This window comes from Amblyomma maculatum, chromosome 3, assembly GCF_055883805.1.
Source record: "Amblyomma maculatum isolate TAMU_Amacu chromosome 3, ASM5588380v1, whole genome shotgun sequence".
NCBI classification, from domain to species: Eukaryota; Metazoa; Arthropoda; class Arachnida; order Ixodida; family Ixodidae; genus Amblyomma; species Amblyomma maculatum.
The window spans coordinates 96735589-96761429 of NC_139346.1; the positions used below are offsets into that span (position 1 = coordinate 96735589).

The 25841-nt window shown below is 44.4% G+C and overlaps 1 protein-coding gene across 2 annotated transcripts in view; it reads left to right on the forward strand.

Annotated features, from left to right (window-relative positions):
* Positions 1-25841, forward strand: part of LOC146195383 (uncharacterized) — a 144504-nt gene that overhangs the window by 67754 nt on the left and 50909 nt on the right. The window contains exon 1 of one of the 2 annotated variants that reach the window (XM_084597815.1): positions 16426-16765. The exons of the other annotated variant lie outside the window; for it this stretch is intronic. The gene's annotated coding sequence lies outside the window, so the exon portion shown is untranslated. Of the gene's footprint in view, positions 1-16425; positions 16766-25841 lie in introns of those variants that run through there. 2 annotated transcript variants of the gene reach the window in all.

Consider the following 25841-nt stretch of genomic DNA (forward strand, 5'->3'; position numbering starts at 1 on the left):
GAAACTACGCCACGGTAAAAAGTGCTTTAGTTTACAATCACCACTAACACCAGCTGTTAGCGGTTCGATTGGCTAAGAGGCCGCCGAGATCCAAGGGATTTTGGCCAGCATCTGAAGCGTATTCTCACCTGCCCTAAGGCGCCTCTCCTCTAGAGGGGAGGATCTGGGGTAGGAAAGAATCTTGTTGATTCTTTTTGTCAATAAGTTTGATTCACTCACTCACTCACTTAATCAATCCGTCAAGTTAAAGATTTACATGAGGGATCCTCGTTAAATTTCGCCTGCAGCTGTGGGCATCCGGAGCGTACACTTGACAAAATGATGATCAAATCAAATCAATTTTTATTTCGCATTCTTCTGGGGTGTACAAAAGAAATCCCAGGACAAGAACAAAAAAGCTGCTACAAGCAGCTTGAAAAGGTTCAGGCCCCTTTGTCATTCGGCAGCGCGGACTTTTATGTACACAGTAAACACAGAATACTTCCATATTTCAGCACACATAGACATAAGTTGCACTTCACAACAACATTAAAGGAACCATTATCATACAAAATTCCTGAATAAATATTCGCATATACGAAAGCAAACACAACAGAAAACAAACTGAATAAAACATTGTCAATAATAACAATTGAATCGAAATGTGTACACTGTTAAGCAGGTAACTTAATTAAAATGCTCTATGCTGCTAAACATAACTCTACTCAGAGAACACAATTCATTTCACGATCATTGTTCGTCATCAGATATTCCTTCCAATTGTTTCTAGAAATTTCCAAATTTACATTTTTGCTTTAAAGTATATTTAACAAACAAGGAACACGGTATTGCAACCTATTAAAGCCATTATTAGTGTGACAAAATGACAATGGCCACACGTCTGTTTGCCTCACTATGTATTGTAGTTGAACTGATACTTCTATCGATCCTGCCTTGGGCAATCCTAAAATTCAGATTGCTGTTTGAGTCAGACAAGCAAAGTGTTCTATGCATTTACATGCAAACATCAAGATGCATATGTGAAAAATTACATCTTAAATCGGAATCTGCATTGCTGTAGCGTCGTCGAAAGCTGCATAGGGGAAATGTGGGCGGTGTTCTCAGGTGTACTTAACTGTGCCAAGTTAAGCGGCAAGTTTCTGGATAGTGGTTTACCGAACATGCCTTTAAAAGTGGTCGAAGCTGCACTGCAATAAGCCTCACTACATTGTGCGCATTACTTGAGTGCTATGGTTGTACTAATAATATTGTAGGGCGCTGGCTTTACTGAGAATGTATGTTTAGCTTCTGTCTGCGTTTTAGAGTATCGATAATGTGCATTTGACAAGCATTCGCAGATTATGACTACCTGCTTACCTGGATCACTCAAGAGCAAAGTTACAACAGTTCCATCTTACCTGTACACACATATGGGGCTATAACGTGGAGGCTAACAAAAAGAGTTCTACATAAGTTTAGGGCAACGCAGATGTCTGTGGAAAGAAAAATGGTAGGGTTGACATTAAAAGACCGGAAACTTTCAGAGTGGGTCAGAGAAATAACTCAAGTCACTTACATTCTAGTGGAAATCAAGAAGAAGAAAGGGGCATGGACAGGACATGTAGTGGGAAGAGAGGATAACCGATGGTCTCTTAGGGTAAGAAACTGGATTCCAAGGGAAGGAAAGCGCAGCAGGGGGCGGCAGAAAGTTAGGTAGGCGGATGAGGATACGAAGTTTGCAGGGGCCAAGAGAATGCAGCTAGAACAGGACCGGGTAAATTGGAGGAATATGGAAGAGGCCTTCGCCCTGCAGTGGGTATATTCAGCCTGCTGATGATTATGGTATCGATATTGCAACCATGCACTGTAGTTTATCCTACTGCTTGAACTTTATCTATATGCTGCGTTTAGTGATCGCCCGCTGCCTTTGTTGATAGCTGGTTTTAATCACAAACCAACAAATCGTTTCGACAAACTGCATAAACAATTGTGCCGAAGATTTAAAGCAAGTGTACAAGCAGACTTATGATTTATTTTTTGTTTCAATCGATATCTTGAATCGAACGCGCTGCTCGAAAATAAAATAAAGGATGCTATGTCCCAGAAGCTCAAGCAATTCTTAAGTTAGAGGCGACCATAGATAGGAGCTCAACAATTAGTTGCGCGCTGGAGTTTGTGTCTTCACGGGAAAGGGCGTAAAATGAGCTTCAGGGGAATCAGGACGAATAATTTATCTAATATGCCGAATATCAAACATTCTTCTTTCTCATATCTTTTTCCTAATTATGGTTTAGTTTAGTTTACGGAATTTAGGATCCAAAGTTTGTTTCACGGCATTTGGGAGAACACTATGTTTTAGATAAACTCTTCATTTTTTCTTCTGTTTTCGTCATTTGGTCGGTCTTTTTTGTATTCCTTCTTTTTTCTTTCCAACATTTTATCCGCCGATTACAAGACGAGGCAGGTCATTCCTTGAGACTATGTACATACCTTGTTTCAACCAGATGTCTTCTGTCTTGTAGTTCATGCTACTGAAAAGAACAGTACGCGGAGGGAACATGTTCTTCCGTTTTATTACTTGGAACACACCTATCCAGCTCGTGCCGACGTGCAGACGTAGAGGCGCTATGAAGAGTCTGCACTGACACTCACAGAGACGTGCCCAGAACAAAGAATTCTAAAAATAACTCTAACACAGAACGAGGATGGCGTGAGAACTTCCGACGGAGACATGTCTGGACGTCACGCGTCATCGTTGCGTGTCCCTTCGTCTCGAATTGACATGATTTTGCCGGTACGTCATGATTGGACTCAAAACCTATGTCAACCTGTCGACGAACGTTTCCACGAATGTGTGTCAATACACTCTCTCGGCCTGTCTGTAGAGAAGGAAGAGGGTACTCCCTTCAGTGGAGTGCCATAGTCTCACGCTCGCACACGAGCCATCTGCCAACGGAGAGCAAGGAGAGGAGCTGAAGGCTTGCGCTAACACACACACACACACACACACACACACACACACACACACACACACACACACACACACACACACACACACACACACACACACACACACACACACACACACACACACACACACACACACACACACACACACACACACACACACACACACACACACACACACACACACACACACACACACACACACACACACACACACACACACACACACACACACACACACACACACACACACACACACACACACACACACACACATATTGTTAACCAGATGTTTTAAATTAAACACAGATTTGTCGTTTCGAAGCCATGCTAGATATTTAAGTGACATCTATTCACGTATGAAGGAAAGAAGCCAACAGTCGGCGAGGCCAAGGAAAACGTTGGGAATGGTACTTTATGTCTTCTTTTTTTTTAATGTTTACTTGGATAATCACAGAAATTAGTAATGTAATCTGTTTAGAGGAAGGATAATTAAACACAAAGTAGAAGGAAAAACAATGTGCCGATGGTGGGAACCGAACCCACGACCTCCGAATATCGCGTCGGGTGCTCTTCCAACTGAGCTACATCGGCCACTGTCCCCCCTGCTACTTGCTCGGGTATTTATGTTGTCTGTATGCAAACCTTGAGAGTGTTCACCAGCGCCACCCTCAGCCATTGCGGCGGACGTGGAACGTCCTTTGTTACCGCCAGCGTCACGTAGAACGTGATCAAGAGCGAGGGCTGTCTCGCTTTCGCCCTCGCTTTCTCCCTCGTTCTTGTCGTGGATAGCGCAGCGACAGATGTATCCTTTGCAGGGAGGTCTAAAGCTGTGTGTTTTTTAACACTACCCGTCGACGTGCATAAAATTATATTTCCTTCGGTACATTGTGAACACCTATTTAATGCGGCATCTAGAGCACATCCCTCGAATGACAAATCAACTCACTTAGCGGTAGCTATTTCTCATCGAACTTCACTGAGCGCAAATCAGTTGAGTCTTCTTTTCAGATAGATCTTGCGGTAATACAATCTACTTCTCCCATCATCAAGACCTAAGGATAGTTACAGTAGACCCGGAAACACCCCTTTCGATTTTTAGGATGTCTTCCACAAGATCTTGAGGCTTACACTTTACGCTTCGTGATCAGCAAATATTTGAGCAATCCACTTATCCTCAATAACCATCTCGGACCTAGAAATAAGAAAGCATTGAAAAGTGTCTCGTAGATAGGTCAAAAATGTCCGCGAGAGATTTTATGTGCCGTAATTAATGAGGGATGTTGGTAGAACGGAGTAAGGCTATCCCCACACATTGCTTTCAAAGAGCCGTAGCTAAGCCTCAATCAAAAAACGCAAAATGAATTTTCCGAATTCACGCTTCTGTGGGATGCCTATAGTGTCAGTACGCGCGATGGCTCTCGTGACGACGTTAACAATTTCTCAGATTAGATAGTAATTGAGACATGCACAGAAGGCGTTTCTGAGAAGCTGATACGCCTTCCTTGTGAACAGAAAAAGCGAACATTGTCTTCATATAATAAGCGCCCTTCAGGTACCTTGCTTCTCTTCTGCTTCTCGTCTGCAGTGCTTCTCACAGCTTCTCTTGTCGCAGCGGGTACATTATTTTCCAAATGAGAGCCTTTCTTGACGGGCGCGAACTCAGAAGCACCGAAGCGGTGATTTCAGCTATTAAACCCCGATATAGAGGGGTCGAATTTCCGAACGCTTCCTTCTACTTCGCCAAGTCTAAGCGCTCCCAATTTAGTTTGCAGATCAGATAGAGATAGAGTTGGGCTGAACAGAACGCTCGGCCCATTCACTGATGTCTGATTTCTTGTCAGGTCAGACAGCCGAACTTTCCTTGTTCTCCGAATTCTCGCATTGATAAGGGCGGAAATAATTTTGTCTTGCATGATAAATTGCACGCATCTCTTGCTTGTTCTTATTGTGCTTTTATTCGTCCAGTGCTTATGTTTTGTCTTTGTAGTTTTTTTCTAGATTGCAGGCAGTGGCAGACTGCGAACTTCAGGCGTTACATGCGAAAATAAGAAGAGTGTGAGCAATTTCTGGAATGACTGGAAATTTTGCCACTAGCGTTCCTTATAAAGCAAAACAAAATGAAGGACCCGTGGACCGAAAAATCGGCCGTACTTTAATGCAAAGTACGCGGCAGAACAAGATGAAAAAGTAAAGCAACTAAAGCTGTCCAACAAGTTTACCAGCATTGCGGAAAATTACGGCAAAATCAGCAAAGTTTAGAATAAATAGAAAAAAATCTACATGAAACTTTTTAATGACAAAAGCACTTTTCCATCACAAGACCTTTCTGGTTACAGGTAATATATTTGAAGTGGAAGAAGAACAAGCAAGTAATGCAGCGAATCTCAAAGCAGGCTCTGAGAGATTGAACGCAGCGGATAGGAAAAACTAAGCTGCAATCCTTAGTGACAAGCCAAGCCTGCAAGATGTACTTTCAAATTTTCAATCTTGTAAAACGAAAACCTCCGCAATTTTAGACGCACAGCGCATTGAAGATATCCTAATGTCGCCTAGGTAAATCTTCCAAGTCATTGATTTTGCGCTAAATATTCTTTGACAATTATCCCAAAAGTTGGCTGAATAATTACCTAAGAATATTTTATTAATGAAATAACTGGGTGCCGCAATGACTTCTGATAGAGGTATTCATTTGTTGGGGTTGGGTTGTGGGGTTTAACGTCCCAAAGCGACTCAGGCTATGAGAGACGCCGTAGTGGAGGACTCCGGAAATTTCGACCACCTGGGGTACTTTAATGTGCACTGATATCGCACAGGAAACGGGCGTCTTGCTTTTCGCCTCTACGGAAAGGCGGCCGCCGAGGCCGTGATGCCAGTAGTCGAGCGCCGTAACCACTGCGCCAACCAGGCGGGGGTATTCATTTGTGATTGCTTGATATTTTGCTGGACGGATCGACCGAATCGTGACTTATTTACGCAAGCAGCGAAAGCTCATGAACAGGCACACATCTTCCTCTGGTGCACGACAGCTGTCGCTGCAAGCCGTTAATTTCTCTTTTCTTTGTAATGTAATGACGTGATACTGAATACAGTTGCGCATATCTCGCTCCCATACTGCCCGTCAAGGAATGGGGCAGTGATTGAGCGCCCGCCTGAGTGTGAACTAAGGTAACGTTGTAAGGAAGGAACTAAAAACCTTCAGGCAGGCACTGATTGTGAAAGGGATGCTTCTTGACTCTTGAAAAGGTTCGCTGTTATTTAAGGACGTAGCGTGAGAAAGCCGTGCTAACAAAGAGGGATTGAGTGTACTGGCACTTCACGTATTGCGCTTTGCTTTATTGAGAGCTTTGGAAGTACTCCGAGACTGCTTCCAGGGCTTATATATTTTTTTATTACATGCGAGCTTCCAATCGAAAGCCGTTGAAAAAAAAAGAATCACTGAGGGCACTCATCAGCAATTGAAATTTTCTTCAACACTCCACTTCAGAGGCTTGTCCTTTTAGTTCTTGCTACACCAGTTTCACCTGAAGAGTCTTGTATCTTTTTTCTTCCCGCTTTGAATACGCATTTGTCCCGAGGGCGAAATGAATGAGGCAGCGTGTTTAATGCAATTCAAGGGTCACCGACCAGACAGCATCGTCTGCGAAGCTACGCACCACTTTTCAAAAGTACACTTTGTTATTATTCTGTCATTCGTGATGTTTTCGATATGGTCGAAATGAACAAATTAGCTTCTGTATGAGTGATTTATTTAATACTGGACACTGAACTTTGCTTATACCTGCTGTAGCGAAGTTCATCTCGCATTCATATTTGTGTCGCTCATGCGACGGGCATTACGATATGATATCACATGTCTGGATAATATACACATCCTAAGCCACCCCAGCCAACGTTTGTAGATCAGGAATGATACTCTATTTATTTTATCATCACTGTTTGGTGAAGTCTGGATTCTACTTGGGCAGCACTGAAAACAAGATGGTTTTTGAGTGCGTGCGGAATTCAAGAATAATATAATCTAGGAAACGTTCAAGGAAATAAAACAAATATTTAACTTCAAAGATTTGTAGCAGCAAAAACGACACCCCACGTCAAGTAACCATTCACGTTCACTGCACTCACGGGTGCATGATTTGGGCAATAAAGCAAAAAAAAAATAAAATTGAGGCCAATCCGGATTTCACGAGTATTGAAGTCCAGTAGTCCTACTTGCTAAGTAAGACAAAACCACTTGAATGTTTTGTAACACGTAACGGCTATGCCTTCCACCTTCCCGAAATTTACCTTCCATTCAGGCATTCATGTGGAGAGTTATTTCCGAGAATTCAGTATAATGCACTGAAGTTTTTTTTTCAAATATGTGGGCGGCATAACCACAGATGATGCATCGCTTAGACCACAAGCGCATGAATCAGCCTCCGCGAAGACGCTTGAATTCAACGACGTACGTCAGAGAACCGCGTCGGCGCCAGGCGTCACGCGAGATATTATAAATGATTAGGAAGATTCATAACTTGGCCTTCGGCCAGCGCGCGGCTTCATTCGGAGGATAAAACGTCTCGCAAGTTGGACGTCGGCTCTCACGCTGAACGTAAACAAATGCGGGTAACATAAGTTCCCGAAAAGGAAAGCAGATCATGAAATAAAAGACTAGAAACGAACCCAAAAGCGGCCAAATTTTACGGACTGTATTCTTTGCACGTCTGAGCAAAAATGATGATACTGGCAATGTAATGATCACCAGTTCAAGAAGAGAAACCGGGTCGCAAGGGATCGGGACAGAGGGTAGCTCCGAAATCTGTTCCGCTATTCTCTGCCCTAAAGGAACACAGCTACGCGCATTTCACACGTGAGTGGCATGACAAGAGTTAGAAGGTTGCGCCAAAATAACGCTCCACATTCGGTCGCAGGGACGGCAGTTTCATAAGGTGCGATCTTTCCGGTGGCTATACGTGTCCGTAATTAACTGTCTCAATTAATACTTATTATATTTGTTTTAAGCTGTAGCATGAGTGTACGCTCGCAGACACCGTCACATTTTTGTGTGTCAACGAGGGTGAATCTGAGTGGATGCATGCGATTAAGAATATTTGAAACTTAATCAATATTATCTACAGGAACGAAAGAAAGGAACAAGACCACCAACAGATGGTAAGAGAAGCTTTAGCGCACCACTATGCAAAAAAAAATGATATGTAGCAAAACAATTTTATCCTCATATGACAAAATTGATGGCTCCTACCTTAATTTCTATATTGCCATTCCGCAAGTAAATAAGTTCAGCTACTGTTCTGTCCACCATCGTTTCTTCTCTGGCTTGACAGCATGAATGACTCACTTGATTGATGTTGCTGTTGGATACGTTAGTGTATTTCTTTCTTGCTCACTATAACGTACATTCCAAGAAATCCCTTAATATAAATAAGTATAAGTAATCACAACAGACTGCATACTTTGTGCAATTTCTAAATACCCTGGGTGTAGCATGTGGTGCATTTTTGTCTTTCACACATTCACCCCCCCGTTTCTCCTCTTCCCAGCCTTGTTCCTTAGACAGAGACAGCGGTCATGCCACAAACTTCCCCTATTTCTCTGAAACTTGAACTCGCGTCAGCTTCGCGAAATCGAGCCACATGCGTCACTTCATCTTCCCCATCCCTTTTCATTGCGACGTTCCTTGGAGACGGCAATCAAACAAAGCAGGAAAGGACAAAAAAGGCGAGGAGGGAAGCGTTGTCGCAAAGACTTTAACCCCGAAAAGTTTGTTCGGGCTTTTCATATGGAGCGTCTTCTTTAATGTACCATCAGGCATTGCTCGAGAAAAAGTGGGTAAACATTGAAAACCGTACAGAGACGCAATGCTTGAGCCGAAGTATTAGGGAAGCTCAAGAAAGGAGTCCCAATGGGAAGGGAGAAAAGACGGGTAGGATGTGTGGTTACTCCCCGAGTCTTCTGCAGCCAGAAGAAAAGAAAGGAAGTGGAGAGGCAAGAAAGGAAAGGAAAGAAAGGAAACAGTCGTCTGTTGCAATTCTTTGGTTTTAATTTGTCACTGCGAGTGCGAAGAATGCAAAACAGCGCGGAGGAAGCGTAGCCCGGGCAACAACGCCGACCGGCGCCTGCAAGAAAGAAGTGCGCCACAGTGGGTTACGGAAACGTGGCCGTTGAAATAGTGGCGCCGTCGTTCTGCCGCAGTGTCAGCCGGCGGATTAACAAAAGCGGCAGCGGCGTCGCTTGCGGAGGCGGCGAATGGGATGCGCTAATGCGCCAGGCCTTGCGAAGAACGCGGTGCTGATGGAAGGGGCAAGCCTGAAGCGAGCGTTGGCAGCCGGCAATGGGCTGCGGGGCATTAGGATTCGCATATCTACAGTCCAACTTCTAATTCACTCTTTTAGGCGCTACCATTACCGAGGGTTTTATTTTGTCTTTTAAACCAGATGTAGTCGAAAATAATTACTACCTTTAGGTATGTCTTGTTATTTTCATTTTTAAAACTTCCTTTGGTCCTTTTTATCGGTAAAAAGCTCTGCGGTAGATTAGGTTGGAAAAATCTGCAGCTTAGTGCAGGCATGACGTATTTTGTAAAGCTCAGTGACTAGAAAAGAACCATCTGGGTGGTTTAGATGTGAGGTTAAAACCAGTTTTGAATTAGCCACTCTTCAAAGTTTATAAAAACAGGGGAAGGAAATTCACTTTTAGTTTATAATTCATGGATAGTGGCAAAATGAGCTTACTCGAGAGCTTAAAGTAATCTGAGTGGAAAGTGCGGGCAATCACCAGAATAGGCGCGTTAAGGGTGGATCTACATTGAGGAGACATTATAGCGCTAATACATCCTCCGAACTCTTCGCATTAATCAATCTTCCCGAAGACGGGAGCGAAGTCTGCGCAGCCGGTTGGTTCACGCCTAGCTTGCTTACAGCCGACAACGTCTGCTCCAAAACCTTTCACAAATGACCCACTTCTGTATTTTATTCTTTTGCTTGCTGGCGAACCAGCTTCGTTATTGCTTTGTCTCACACGCCAAGGAAAGGAGCCGCGAGAAAGTTGGATCAGGAAATTTGCGCTCACGTTGTTACAAGGCGTACTCTGAGCACGATGAAATCTCGCTAGAACTCTACACCAACTAATAGGCCAAGCCTACAAACACTGCAGCGAGTTTGCGAACGCAAAGAACGAAGGCATCTTCCTATTTGGAATACCTAGGCATTGTCTTGCTTCTTTCTTTATATTGCCACTCACGTAATAGTCCCCCATTATGCAAATGTAGATTACTCAGACAACGAAGGGGCGTACACCCTTTGATAGATAGGTGTTACCAAACCTGAGGTGAGCAGTACAGGAAGCAGAAAGGCTCCCTAATCTGCTGGGAACAGTAAATGATACATAATAAATTCCATCACTTCTTTTGCTCAGACAAATACAGAGATCTGTGATAAGTGCGAGTGTATTGAGCATCGGTATCAACGACGCTAATCTGATCGCAGAACTTTGTGACCAGTGCAACTGATTCCTATTGAAACATGAATCGGCTTTGGCAGATTGACATGAACCACCAGTGAGAGGTCTTAAGGCGGGATTCAGAGTGAGTACAATTGAGTTTGCGTTACCCGATATACAATGGGCGCGCAGTTTTGGTGTAGCGATAAGTGGCAACGTCTTCGATATAATATACTCGTCTGCTTGCTTTTTCTTTTAAATGCAATATCCAATTTTACATTGCAGGCATCAGTCACTTTTCTGACAAAACAGAGATGCTAATGATTATCTAATAATCCCACGTTTCATTTATTGCTGCTCGCAGTCCAATCAATTGGAGGGAGTTAGTATAGTGGTTATGAAGGACTTAAGTCTGTGGAGGCTGTGCCAATCGCATTCAAATGCCGCGCGCATTCCTTGGACTTGCACTCACCGCCCCCGAATATTTGTTCACTAACCAGCGGGGGTCGGGAGAATCTGGTCCCACGTTGGGCACCATTTTAAGTTTGTGCGGGCGATCTTTTTTCTACAAGAGACACCTAACCAGGCCGAGACTTGACGTAAGAAACAATGGATATTTTATTCCTCACATATCGGGCGTGGCTGACCTCAGGGGGATTGCGGTAGTCCGCAGACAGCCGACGTAGCAGGAGGCAGCAGAAAGGACCAAGTACGAAGAGCCGCCAGGCAGGATGGACCACCGAAGGGATACTGCGCCTGGGTTTTTACTCCCTGTTGGGATCGGCTCTCCCGACCCGCGCGTGAGGTTGAAAGTGCATTCGGGAGCGGCGGTGGGAAGTCCATGGAATGCACGTGGCATTCGAATGCGCTTGGCGTGCCTCCCACATGACTTACGCATTGTACAAAGGGTACCTGCGCGTACGGCCTCTGAGCCCCCATGTTTCAACATCTGATGTTCGGTTGTTCTTGTCGTTTAAGATATTTCGGCTACTGTATATTCAAGGTGAAGGTTTGAAGCTATGCTGCACAGAGATCTGATGATGAGCAACATTTGCAGTTAAACAAGCACAACATAGCCATGGTTTCCTCTAAGAGGAACAGGAAATTGTTGTTTATGGGAAATAATTTCCGGTGCAGTCTAAAGCAAGAATGAAGGTACAAAATAATAAGCACTGCAAAAGCGACAACAAGAACATTATTCCTTTTAAGACTCCAAATTTTCTCGTGTAGACCTGTGCTGCTCACAACCACATATAGCAGATTGCAAGACTTGCAATCGCCCTCTCGTCTTATACACATATATGAGCTTTCCTTTGAAATCAGACATATTGGAATGGGTTTCAATAGCAGTAGTAATTGCGTGCCAATCAAGGTCTTGCATCTCATGCTGTAAAAGACGAAGCAAAAAATAATAAATTTGTATTGGACGGAACAGAGGTACCTTCATATGTCAATATTTGGGCATATCTGTCGGTACATTAAAAAAAAAAAAACACTTTTCAATCGCTCTATTTTATAAAGTAATTAATACTTAACCTTAACTTTCAACAAAGCGCTGCACTTCCAACTATTTTTTGACATGGTTATAGCAGCTTTCGTTTATCTGAGCGGTGAGAAAGATTATGATGCGTATTCCCAGACGTTCGCACGTGCTAATGGTATTGGTTTAAATTTGTAAAAAAAAATAAGAAGCACTTTATATTAGGTTTCGTGTTTTAGTCACCGTGTCTGGGAGACTATTATCAAAAACACTAAAAACATTACACGAAAAGAGCTTTTCAATTAAAAATATAGAAACTCATTTAGGTCACCAGGTGGAACTGGTTATAACAAGCGTTCTAAACGCATATCATTCACTTCGATGTTAAGGGATTTGTCAACATGAAGCAGTCAACATTTGCTTTATTTTTCAAATGTGTTTTCCCCAGGACAAATTGCGGGGACAGACGTGTTTACGCTGCAAAACATACGAGCGTTCGCATCGTGCCGCACAAGAGGCCCACTTATGCAAACGCCATTCTGTATTGCACGGCCGTCGGAGTAGCCGCGGTAATAAATGCAGCCCGCACGGTCTCCGTGGTGCATCTTCAGCGATCCAAGTAAATACGGCGTTGGCAGATTTATAGTCCCGTTCGCAAAGAGTTAGGGAAAATTACTCTCAGTTTAAATCGACACTGCAGTGAGGCGGAGTTTTCACAATTCGTGGACGGGATATTGGCCTCTTTGTCGCTTTGTTTGAACGCAAAAAACAAAAACAAAACAACGATGGCAACAAAAAAAAATACAAAAGAGCGCACTGATATTTATGGTCGTGACTTAACAAACTCGGAGAAAAAGCTGTTATAGAGAAATAACTAACAAAAAAAAAACAAGGGGTTTAGTATTCATTTCCTCTGGAGTTTATGCGGTTCCCGGCCACTGATCTTCTGCCATGGTCGATGGGATGCGGTACGCTTTTCAGCGGGTGGATAGACGAACGCGGGTGCTTTACGAAGCGTAAAGTATTGAAAGGGTGTCGAAACGGCGTCGATAATTCGCAGTCCTTCGGCGACGTCCGCTTCAGTGCAGAATAAATGGCAGCAAAAAAGAAAAAAAAAAGGAACACGAAGATGGATATTGTTGTTCCGCGTGCTCCTCCCCAAACACTTCGGCTAAGATGAGAATGTAGATAAGGAGAGAAAACAGTGATCACGAAGGAATCTCCCTGCGGGAAGCTGGCGTAAGACGGATGGCTATGGGGATAAGAAGGAACTTATCCCTGAAAGGAATGAGTTTGCGTCACTGGGACATTCTTTTCTTTTTATTTTAGGAATTGAGTTGCGAGCAGTAAACAATGCGGCGATACGTTGAAAACAGTGCCCTTTTCAGGCTTTGTCGATAGACGAGCTGTCTGATTTTTCAGCGAGTGAAATATTGAGCTTAGTGAAGGAGGCGTCACTACCCTAACTTTGCCGTTTATTTCGTAATGCGTTACATTAAGAAAATTGGAACTACTGTCTCCGATGTGTTATCCCCTTCTTAGTTTCCTCTGTGTGCACTGCAGTAATCGTGGCGTCCTTTGCATTACTGCTGGGGTTTCGGTACAGTGGTGACAATCAAGTTTCTTGTACTGCATTTTGTTTCCAAAATGTCAATAATTTTCACAACTGCCTTAGATATAATTTTTCGTTCCATGGCTATTAACGAGCTAAATAATCAATGTGATTTTAAAGTAGATTGCTTGTCAAAGGTATGCTGATTAATCCGTAGGTCACATAAGTTTTTCAAATCGTTTTTTCCTACTCCCTGCGTTGGGTGTATTAAATAACAAATGCATTTTTTCAACTCAACATGCGCCAGTAAGCTGATTGCATTATAATTTTATCTCTAAAATGAAATAGCTGTGCTTGTATTGTCTACACCACAAGGATGAGATAGGTAAAGACTGTATTTGCTATGGTACGTTCACCTGTTTTGTAGTTCTAAATCTGTGAATAAAGAGAGATTTATTGAAGTAATATGCGCCTTTCGGAATGTCTGTGGCATTTAAAAGTATTCTGTTTAAGCTGCACGCAGTAATTCAAAAGAAGAAAATGTGGGAGGAACTGAGACGAGCTAATTAAGAGGGAAGAAGCACTTGCCAAAAGCTCCCATCCCCTCTTGCTATTTAGGCACTCACTGAAGACCGTGTTCAGTAATAAAGGTATGAAATATTGAAAAGTGCGGAAGTGGTTTAATTCAGATCCACTTCATGCGGGTTTTTACCATATTGATAAAATACATTTTAATTAATTGCTAAAAATTAACGGTTGCATGTGCTTTAACGGCTTTCCCGACTGAACTGTGAGGTGTGGCGTACAAAATGCTTTTCGTACCCATTTCCATATCACCTCAAGTTCGAACCCACTTTAGCTAACAGGTGATCAGCACCCCCCTGGCAATGTACGAATAAACTCGTACGTGATGCGTCTGTGTAATTTACGAAGTGGAATGTGCGAACAGCAGGGGGCCTGAAGAGCACAGTCCACTATGTTCCAGTCATTCATGCTGAACAATCATTCATACGGAGAGGCAAACCGGCTATCTAGGCATTCGCCTTTCATTTATTTATTTTACCCTCTGGTCCCGAGTGCATTACAGAGGGGAGCGATACATAAAAGTACCAAACACACAGCAATCTACCTGAGAGAGCTGCAGTAACAGGCCTAATATGCATTTCTAGGCTCAGAACTTTGTCCAACCCCAATGGACTATCATAAAACCCGGTACGCCTGTCAGAAGCAATCTCTGTGCTCTCATTACCATCTGACTCTTCTAGGAACTTAAAAGAGTGGCTATAAGTACCGCTTCATCGTAACAACCCCCCATACTATTCCTTGAGTTCTTAGCGCTGACATGACGGTTGTTCTGCGAGTACTTCCCCGTCCACAGCATAAATTGCCTCTACAGCGCGTACCTTTGCAACTGCTGCTTTGCGAGCTCTGCTGACTCCTGAATTGACAACGCATGCGAAGCCCACTGTCAAGGAGCAGTTGTTATCATTTTTACTCTTCAGAACAATCATACAACTCTATTAAAACAGGCTAGATCACTCGGCAAGTTACATTCGCAATATTAGAGGAAAGTAACTAAGCTGAAGAGAAGTGTTTATAATGCCTCTAATAAGCCTCAAGAAGGGCGTTATTACACGTGTAATGGAAGGCATCTGGCGGTGGCGATTCTAAAGAAATGCACAAACTTGGAAAACAAGAAAGGCACAGTATACATATGCGCAGGTTTACCACTTTCATCCATTTACGCAGCAGTTATTTGCAGCTTTTTGCTGCGTAGTTTGGCACCTTACACTACTTTGTAAATATCTCCAATGATCACCTTTTATACTTCGTCTGCACAGAAAGCTTCTACGTATTGCTCTTGTCTAACTGGTCACTAAGGAGTGAAACAATGACTGCATCACGTTGCGCTCTATAAAACGTCGGAATGCGTAAGGGTGCGTTGAAGTACGTGTGGCTTCTCTAATGCTTGGCGCTCATGAAAGTGGCACCTAATATAAGCGCTGAAGCTTAAAGCACAAGTCGCAAGCACTCACGAAGCTACCATAATAATAAAGAGCTGAAGGTACATAACAATTTCTGTCACAAGAGCTTGAAGGCTCTTCAACAACCGTTACCTGAGACACCACGGCCAAAATTTAGCTGTAGCAGTCCCTATGTCAAGAAAGTTGCGCTCACTTACGCGGGCTGTGTTGTCTTCGTGTCGGCTTATTATTTGCGTGATGTGGCTAGTGGCAAGTGCCATTCTCTTATGACGCGTCAGATAACGCTGGAGGAAACGGGAGGCAAAGGTGCACGCTAGGCTAGGAAGTCAGGAACTGCGCTCTGTCGGACAATGACACTGAAAACCGCCTCCACAGCAAACTGTCCGCATTCATGACCACAGGGGTTATATCGACGCGTGTAAGCGGTTCAGGAAGTGCTAAAGATTGCCAGTTCCTGTTGTTTTTTTTACCGAAGCACATCTTAAGCAAGCCGTCATACTTGCTTCAGTGCCAGGGTTCCTTGGAGGTAAACTTCGTCTACAATTTACCAGCGCTTTATAAGAACATATATTTTAGCTGGTATACTTTAATATACCAGCGTTTAGTGCGAACAAGGACCTGGTAACGTCGGCCCTGCGACTGCTGGTAATTCTAGGTGTTTTATTGATTTATTTACTTAACAGAATGTTTGCACCCCTGATGTTTCTGCATTTTCATGTCGGTTTGAGAGTTCCCCTTAATCAGTAGGGAATAAAAAATGACGCATTATAGTAGAGAGAAGAAGCGGAGGGAGGAAGAAGCTCGAAAGGTTTACAGTGTGATAATCTCGGCTCAAGGGTGACGCGTTGTAGTAGCACTGAAACAGGATGCATTTGAGCTGTGCATGCAGATATTGCGTAGTATAGACGACGCCGCCGCTCCTCAGGACGTCTACTTCGAGCCGTCGTGGATCCGGAAATGCGATAAAGCGTAGCATGACGATATCGACCAGATGCGTAACGCTGCACACTCCCTCTCTGCGGCCTACGCTTACTGCGGTCACTTGAAGACTCGTGTTCTACCCTCAGTATTCTAGTGTATGCGTCTACAGAGACTGTGATGCGTTGTGAATACAAGTGCGACGAGTAGTACCGGAGCTAGAGATGCATCTCAACGGAGACGAAGGACATGAATACCTGTGAGGTTTGTCGGCCCCCCATATATATGCAAATAGCAAAGAGCTCCTGAACGGTAGGAACCTCATCGTTCGAAATTGCCGTCAGATACTTCGTCGTAACCCCAGGAAAACTGCAAGAGTGTGTGGACATTGGCAATCGGAACCGGTGAGCCACAGGAGCTTGAAGGGAAAGCAGAAGGACACCGGTAAGAAATATAGAAGAAAGCACGTATTTGGGAACAAACAGTTGACATGGAGGATATTAGAATGCGCTTGCATCCGTGCGCAATATTTTATTCTCCAAGTCTAATTTTATGCTGGTACTTTTTTTTTCTCAGCGTGTTGGTATCATCGCAGTAGGTTTCATCTCCATATGCATTTCTGAGGCGTCTGGGCAACACAAGGGCCCATAATTTCTATTTTGTGCTGCAGAATCATGCGAGGGTTTGACACTCGTGTATGTTTGCTTCAACGTTTACGCACAGCTACCAAAAACGTGTTCGTAAAATCGCTTGCATGGAACGTGTTCCAGCACCCGTTGTACTATGCACAACGGGTGCTATTCCTACTCGCACTTTTCGAGGGTGTCTCTTTCACCCCAGAGCTATCTGCTGTGCATTTAGAACTGCTATTACTAGCGCAAAACGCCTTGCTCCAGGATATGAATTCCTGAAAAGTAAAAAAAAAAAGCATTGGACATCAAATTTTTTAGTCGCTTTTTTCAGTTATTAATCGATTTGACTGGCATACGGGAAAAACTTTGCCTCCATCCTCAGATCAGGTGTCCACTTTTGTCTGTAAAGCACTTTAAACGGCTATCATACGAGGAATAATCTTCATTGTATCCTCACGCAAACTCACCTGGAAAATCAGGTTACGAAAAACCAAGGCTCCATGATTTCCTAATTAGCAGGCTGTCGCAGCTAAGGTAGCATTAAAAAGCCTAACCATTAATTTGCGAAATCCAGACGAAGAACCAAAAAACGATCACAGAGTAGCGAATTAAGAGCGCTTAAGGAAAGCACAGAGCGTTTCGGAGGCAATTACTGCTGAGGAGAACCATTATTCGGAGCAATTACGGCAAGCTATTAGGGCTCAAGGTCTAACAATTCTCTCTACCACTGACGGCAAATGTTGCTATTTTTAGCGTCGATCGCCGACGCAATGCGCGAAAGGTTAATGATGCATAGCAGGTGAAGATGCCATGACTGAAACATCATACTACAGGGATGACTGTCTAGCCTTTTTCTCGCCGCTTTCGTAGCCTTGCTTGCACGGAATAGACCTATGTATTTGGCTGATGCTCCGTGGGCAATCAGTCACAAAGGAATCACAGACAATTCCCACAGTTAATCAAGTCCGAAGTAGGTGTGCAGCACTGCTTACGCCGCAGTACCAGACTGCCCGGCTTCATCCATAGCGACTGCAACCAAAAGCGCGGCTCAGCCGCGTTCTGAGTTCTCTTCACACCAACCGTAGTGGTTGCTATCACCGAGCGAACCGGTGGACGGCTCGGAGCCGGAATCGAGGGAGTACCGCATGTGTACGTCTACTTTCCGTGAAGGACGAGGAGCGACTGACGTCAGGAGAGAGAGTCCGAATTCAAGGGTGTGCCAGCGACACGTGGCTGCTCAGCCCAGAGTAACACACGTGTACAACATTGCCCGTGGACAGCTGGCGACGGACGCACCATACATACGCACCAATCTCTCAGTGGCTGCAGCCGTCAGGCAGCTCCGCCTTCTCACTAAGATGCGCGACGCTGACCATATCATCTTCGTTCGCGGTATCGTCACCGTCTCCTTTGCACCTCACGCTTAAGGAGAGAGAGAGAGAGAGAGGGACAGTAGGGGTCGGACCGCCAAAAGCGAAATCCATGATTGCAGCCAGAAGTGTAGCGCACTAAAATCGACTGTCATAACCTAGATTTCATTCAAGATTTCAGCGCCACTGCGTTTGCATCTCAATAGCGACTATCTACTTCCATGTGAAATATGATAAAAAAATGGAAGGATGAAAGAAAAATAAAACCATTTGGACGTCTGCCACACAGACCACGGTAGCTGCAGCAAAGGTGCAAAGCCGGACTCAGTCACAGAGCCTTACTTTTCGCACTGCTCTAACTCGCCACACGGTCACTTCTAGGCTCGTTATTTGGCATGATTTAAAGCTTGCTCGTTTTATTCTATAGGTACAAATTGCAAATTCCGTGCTGCACAAGCAAAACCTTGAATTCAAACATCTATCTCGGACGCAACAAAAGCGCCGGCGGCGGGGTTTTATAAATGACACATGACAACCGTTTCCACATAAAGACGCGCTAGATTTGTAACTTCTGACAACGCCAACAGGATAGCTTGATTCGCGCCGACTCCAGCGGTGCACTCGTTTACCTTCTAGACCTAACAACGCTAGCTCGTGACAAGCCAATTACATGCGGCGCGTCATTAGCAAACGTCACGTTAATTATCAAGTCTCTCCAGCGCCCTCCTCGCTCCGCCGTTCCATTTAACCAGCCTAGATGAACCCACACCGACAGAAACACGTTCACTCGCAATTCGCAGCACGTGGTGGTCAGTGCATCTCAGTTCCATGGGACCAGAGTCAGTCCCAAAGTAATCAACGACACGTGTAGCTATAATATGACGAACGACAGGCGCGACGTTGTGCGGCTCGACCTTGATCACTCCAGAGCAGGCTTGCATCTAATGATAGGCGTAGCGTTATAGAAAACGTAACAAGGACGCGCTGATTGTATCTGTCAAACTTCAATCGTTCCTAATACTGCAGAGCAACTTCTTTGTTTGATATTATGATGGGGATTGATGCTTGATTCTGATAATTCTACTTTAACTTCGGATAATCAACACAAAGTCAGCTCAAGACTGACATTGGCAATACCATGTATTCTAAAGGTAATTAGCGAGTTTATATTTGGGAACACAGCGCGGAACAAGACGCAACACAAGAAAACGAAGGTAGAGAGGACGGAGCGCTGCGCTCCGTCCTGTCTACCTTCGTTTTCGTGTGTTGCGTCTTGTTCCGCGCTGTGTTCCCAAATATGGATTTGAACCAACTAGCCCAACAGCAAGTGTTGCTTAAATTAGCGAGTTGCCCTTGGGTGCGCATAGCCTACGTGAAATATTCTTGAAAATTGTTGTAGGTCAGAGCGAGCAGTGTTAGGTTCTATGTTTAGAAAAGGCACGTCACCGGTGGCTATTGCTTGTTTTTATAAAGATAAATTTGTTCGCTCATACCGACACAAAAAGAAGGTTAGGATAAGATATCTTACGTGCAGAGCATTACTGGAATGTTTAGTTAATATTGGAAACTTTTGTATGAAGCCGGAGGAAAAGCTATAACATCACACGTCCTCAAATCTCATCGCTTCTAGCGGCTTAAACTGCTGCCTTTGTTAAGTAGCGTAGGGTAGGCAGAAAGCTACTTATATTCTTTGTGCAGGTAAAAATAAAACCTTAACTTTACCTCGTGCCGATGTTTGTTAATCTTATCTCACTTCTGAAAGCATTCGCGTTCTGTTGAAACCTGCCTCCTAGTCCCGGTATTGTGGAGTAATTTGCATAATCCTAACTACGATGAGACTATATCAATTAGCTGCCACCTTCTTCAGGGTAACAAGATGCTCGTTGGGAAGCGTTGCTCAAACACGAGTGTTTTCGCGAAGATAAGCTGTTCCTTGCTGTCCCAGCTTGTGCTAAGCTAACCCGTGTTGCTACTGCTATCTTTTCCCCGATAAGCTTTAGCCGAGATTAGTAGGCAAAGCTACCTACGTTCATAAGCTGTTGTCAGGAGACCGTCACCGCATCCTCTCGCATAAAGTTGTTCTCCCGAAGGAGGCATCGAGACCAGGGCACTCAAAAAGACTTCGACGACACCTTGTCGATCACAATTTTTGCCTCTTTGTTGCGAACGGTATAAACTTCTTCGTTGTTTTATTTTTGCCTCTCGACAACAGTGAAGCCTATTTTGCGCGTGAAAACCACATGGCACTCCTGCGAGGCTGCGATAAGCGTTGACCCACATAAACTCGCTTCGCAAAGTAAAGCTAAGGTACGCGACTCGGCTTGGATAGGATGCGTAAGCAGCTTGCGCAGCGCCCACTGTATCTGGCGAGGAATGTGGCACGTACACGCGTGGCGTAAACGCTCTCAGCCAAACTTACAAACCGCCCGGCTGCCAGAACGAAAAGCTCGACGACGGCGTAAAGCCGCCTTACTTACTTAGAACTCTTTCCGCGGAGGCGACAGAGAACGTTGAGCCCGGCAACTATACGGGGTCTTTCTGGGGGTCTACACATCTATGAGCTTGCGGCGTTGAGTCAGCTAACACAATACGACAGTTGTGCGCTAGGCCAAAATCAGTGCTCTTTTTTCTAGTGTATGTGGAAGATCGCTATCGTCACTGGTTGGGGCACAGGATGACTGAAGAAAAAATGTTTATGGAGTGTTGGCAAAAACTGTACGGCTGAAAAGTCTTCGGTAGGTAGAATTATTATCAGATATATGCGTCACAGGTGAGGCGTACATTTCCAGTTTTTCTTCTATAGATGGAATAAGCCCCGAAGCGCATCTCAAAACTTTGTTGTAAGCAGGCACGCTTCATGCCAAAGGCAACCTATACCGGTGGATACTGGCGGTCTAAGGATGTACCTTTAAAGTTGGGTCACGTGACAGTCGCCAGACAGGAGAACCTGCATCCTTTGCGATGTTTGTTAAAGCTCAAAATTTTGCAAATTCTTCAGATCTAAGAGAGTCAAGCGCAGGTGTTCAGAATCCCGAACGCGAAACAACAGAATGACGACGGCTTTCTGTTTGTCTAGAAGCGTTAAACGAATCAACTTCAAGATATGAAAAGTGTGTTTTTCAGAGAAGCCGGCAGCTTATGATTGTGATTTACAAGATATATCAAGTGTTATTTGCTCACATAGGTCCTGGTTGGCAAGACAGACTGTGCTTTAGCGATAACAACTGACTTTGCGCGAGGTCGTGCCGCAAGAGGCGGCTAATGTAATAGAGGCAAAGTGGTTGACCTCGCTTCCGCAGAATTTTGCCCGCAATAAGCTAAAAATGAATCTAGCTGTCTTCATGCGTTGCCAGTTAAATAATACTTTAGGAACACGTGGGGAGTGGGTTATAAATGAGTAGATCACCCTAAGAGTAAGCATATATGAAGATTCCCAGAATGAAGGAATGTGTTCAGCCAACACATTGCAGCACTTCAGTGCACCCGGATTAACGGTCAGGAATGCAGAAACAACCAATTATGTGCATATAATGAACACTAAAACAGTATACTTTTCAACATCGCATTAATGTATACCATCTAGGCGCTTCAGGCTGGAGGTTCATGACGACACAAGAAAGACCGTGATCTGCGAAGTCCTTTCATTGACACAATGCATTCCCCATCTCTTAACAACCACCATTTTTTTATTCTGAAGAAGGTTAATCAGCGCGTGTGGTGAGTGGCTGAGGCAGTCGGTTACATGGGGAGTCCGTGCATAGCGATGCTTCGGACTCGGGAACAGGCTGCGCTCATACGGTGCTGCCGTACCGCTATCGGGCACGGGCAATGAAAAGAGATATTAATTACAAATTATGTTTAAGAATACGGTAGTTGCTTGTCTCTAAAACACTTGTTTTAGTTTTATAGCAAAAGTGTTACTTAGTGCCGAAAAGAAAGAAAGGAAAGAAGCAATCTTAAACTTCCCTTTAATATTGAACTTACCGCGCTATAAACGCATATTCGCAGATGACACACTAATGCTGTCGCAGAGTCGTTGCAAATGTGCGTTAGAAATAAAGAATACACAAAGTGAGGTTTTTAATTAAACCCACCCAATCATAACAATTGCACACACAACCCTTTCAAAAAGCATCAGCCCTTATTTTGTTAACTCGGCCCTCGTTCTAGACGTTTTCCACCATGATAGGTGCCTGCCGTCGGTATGTCCCTGCTTGCCCGACTTGCACTACGGAGATTGCAGCAGTTAGGTGTTCTAACGTATACATTGCGTGCATGTCGAAACAGTAAGAGTGAAAAAAAGAAGCGGTGCATAGAAGAGAACCAAGACTACGAGCGAAAATTGCCCAACCCTCGACGTCACGGGTGACGCTTTCAGATGGCGTGCAGTTCCAATCCCGCCTAGGTTTCTGCGCCCGTTTGAATTCCAGTGAAATCAATGCGGTGACTTCGAGGATTGGACGCCTTCGCGTTCCGGGTAAAGAAGATTGATGTGGAGGCATTGCGGACACGAAGTCCGACGGCGCAACTTCTCGAACAGCTACAGTCAAGTCAGGAAACGAGAATTACATGAGCGGCAAAAACCTCTCGCCTACGTTTTGATAGAGCACATTAGTACTATAAAAGGGTTCTTCTCAATCTTTGCCTTTGCAACAAACCGGTACCGTTCCCATCGAGAGATACCTATCTCTGTCAGGCTGGGTTACTCGTAAACATTTCAGCGAAGGGCACATAAAGGGTTCGGGATGGCACTATCTCGGAACTTATTCTTCAATATCCTGAGCTGAAACGGAGTGATCATGGTTTGTTGAGTGGAATGCGTCACATAGCAAAGAAGTAAAGTTACTTTCGTTCTTTTCTCGTTCTCTTTATGTGTGCAAACGCAGGGACGCAAGCAGCAGCCAGATATAACAGTTGCCGTCTTTCGCGCTTGGCATATGTGGCCAGGAATGAGGTATTGAGAGCCATATGCATCAATGCGAGCCACATTTCCAGCTCGCGAGCGTTTCAAACTCCTATTTTCGAAGCGAGTTCCTATCAAGGAAGCCTTTATGGGGCGTACGCAGTCTCAAAGAGCACCTTGCGTTAGAGAAACCTGCCAACAGCGCACGGCGCCGCAATAAGCGGGAAGCGGTGTTCAAGGAAGGGGTGCTGAAGGTTGACGGGAAATGGTTTCCTAGTCGGCTTCCCTCTCGAAAGTCGGTGCATCACTTTTATAGCTAGCGCAGCGCCGTAGTAGCAATGAGAAACTGTAGGCAGATTTCTTTTTTGGTGTTGGAGGAGTACAACGAAAGCAGCTATGCTAACAGCAAAAGCCGGCGGTTTGAGTTTGAACTTAAATGGCTTTTCAAACAGGGCGAATATCAGTTGGCTATCAGAAGCCTGGAAACATATACGGCCCACTTCAAAGGGTTAAGCCAACAGAAAGAAACCGAAAATGAATGAAAGGGGTAAAAACTAAGAAAACCTTCAATACCTGCTAACATAAACATGGTACTGAGCCCGAACCTACTACGAAATGCATACTCTGCACTTGACACACCTCTCAAAATAAAAGTAAAGACTGCACAGGCAAGATTTTACCGCATTCTGAGGCGGAGGATTTGTTTATTGAGCTTAACGATTCGGGACCGTGCTGTCTAGACTCCAGAATTTGCCAAGTCTTCTTGATGTTAGCGCCGGCACGCCTCACATTTGAAACCAGCATACATCTTAAAATTGCGCTGTGGCGTAGTTTCACACAAATATTGGTGTAAAAGCAGTAGTCAGTAAAGACTAAAACTGTGGCTAGCTCCGTAACTGGAGAAAGCAAGGAAACTCGCATATTCTAATAGAATGCATTTCGAACGTAATATACGTGCCCGAATATGAACTAATTAGTCTCGATGAAGACATTGCAAGTGCTGCTGCAAATAGGAAGAATGGAGATCGGATCAACATTCTTTGCAGCTAAAATACTGGAACATGCTGCAGTCACTGTCGCGTTCTAAGTCCCTAATTAAGTGCGGATAGTTTCCACGGATTACAAAACAGAAAATGTATATCTTGCATGACCCTTGAGCACACAAACTAATGCTGATGTTTCTCATAGCATGCGTCTCTTATTAACGGTAAGCATCACAAAAGAAAAGTATTATTGCCGTACTTTTAGGCAAATTCTCGATCTTCTGGATGCGTTCTTGCAGTGAGCAAGCAACCCTCGTACCAGATACTATGATCAATAAAGTGGCACCACAAACTTGACGAAGATAGGCGCGATGTAATAGCGTCAGAATTACTTCGGAGCAAATCTTTGGGCTATGCTCTGACGTCATACTATGGCGTCAAAACCGAGAGGCACTTTATGAACATTTAACAAGAAAGTGGAAGCAGGAGGGGGGATGTGGCATATATAGAAAAACTTGGGATTACCACAAAAGAAACTTTTCCGAGGCCGACCGAGGCTTACTTACGAAACCGTCAGCTTTCAACAATATTTCCAGAGTATGAACAGCTTTGTTGTACTGGGTATAGCCCCGCTTCCTCAGGACGGTCGTAATATATAGTTGCACTTTAATTTGACCTTTATTTCTGTTGAACGTTTGAAGGTTGCCATCGCAACAAAAATGATCAGCTCATAATCTCACTAACCTTATATTCAGAATTCTTCCTCACCGAGATGCTGCTTATATTACACACGAATGAATAAACTCGATGACCACGAAGTGTACCATAAAAATACTTTCGCCCCTCCGACAGCCTCATTCGCGCCTCGAATACTCATCACGTCACCGCACCGCTAATTCACCACCTGCTTCAAGAATATTCAATTACTGCTCGCGTAGTTCCCACTTCTCTACCCTACCTTCATTGGTCCAAGTCATTCTTGAACCGCACGCGACTCGTCGGCATTTATTGGACGCCCTAATTGACACTTCGTGCCTGTGCTAATTCGGGCGTGTTCGTATGCAAACCCGATGCCGCTATTCTACTTTTCTCGTCGCAGAGTGCGCGTTCGTCTTCCTCCCGCTTTGGCGCTGTTGAAGGCGAGATATTGAATCCACAAATTTGGAAGGGTCGGGGCATGTAGCTCGAGCCGTGTCTCGGACTAGGCAGTGAGCTCTGTCTAGCGGACACCATTACTGCAGAATCAGGAGCTCCGTTTTAGTATTTTGTAGTGAGAGCTACATTGGCCGTACTCTCGCCATTTCGTCGTACCTGTCCGGTGTCTGTGCATGCCTGTGCGAAGAGCGAAGAAAGAAGAAGAAGAAGTCGTGGGAGGCGGTAGCTGACAGCTGACATGGCCGAGCATTAACTGGACGTAGGGCTTACTGACAATACTTTGGCAGGCGCTGCCAACTGGGGTCTCTCCTTTTATATGAGAGGGTGACATCGGAGTCCGCCTTTTAAAACCCTTGCATTCATTTTATCCCTAGGCCGCGCCGGCACGATCATACTTCTCGGTTAAAGCGAGGCTTAATATATTAATATGTTGGCTGATTGCTTACGCTATCACGTCATGGCGAAGGTGGGAGTGAA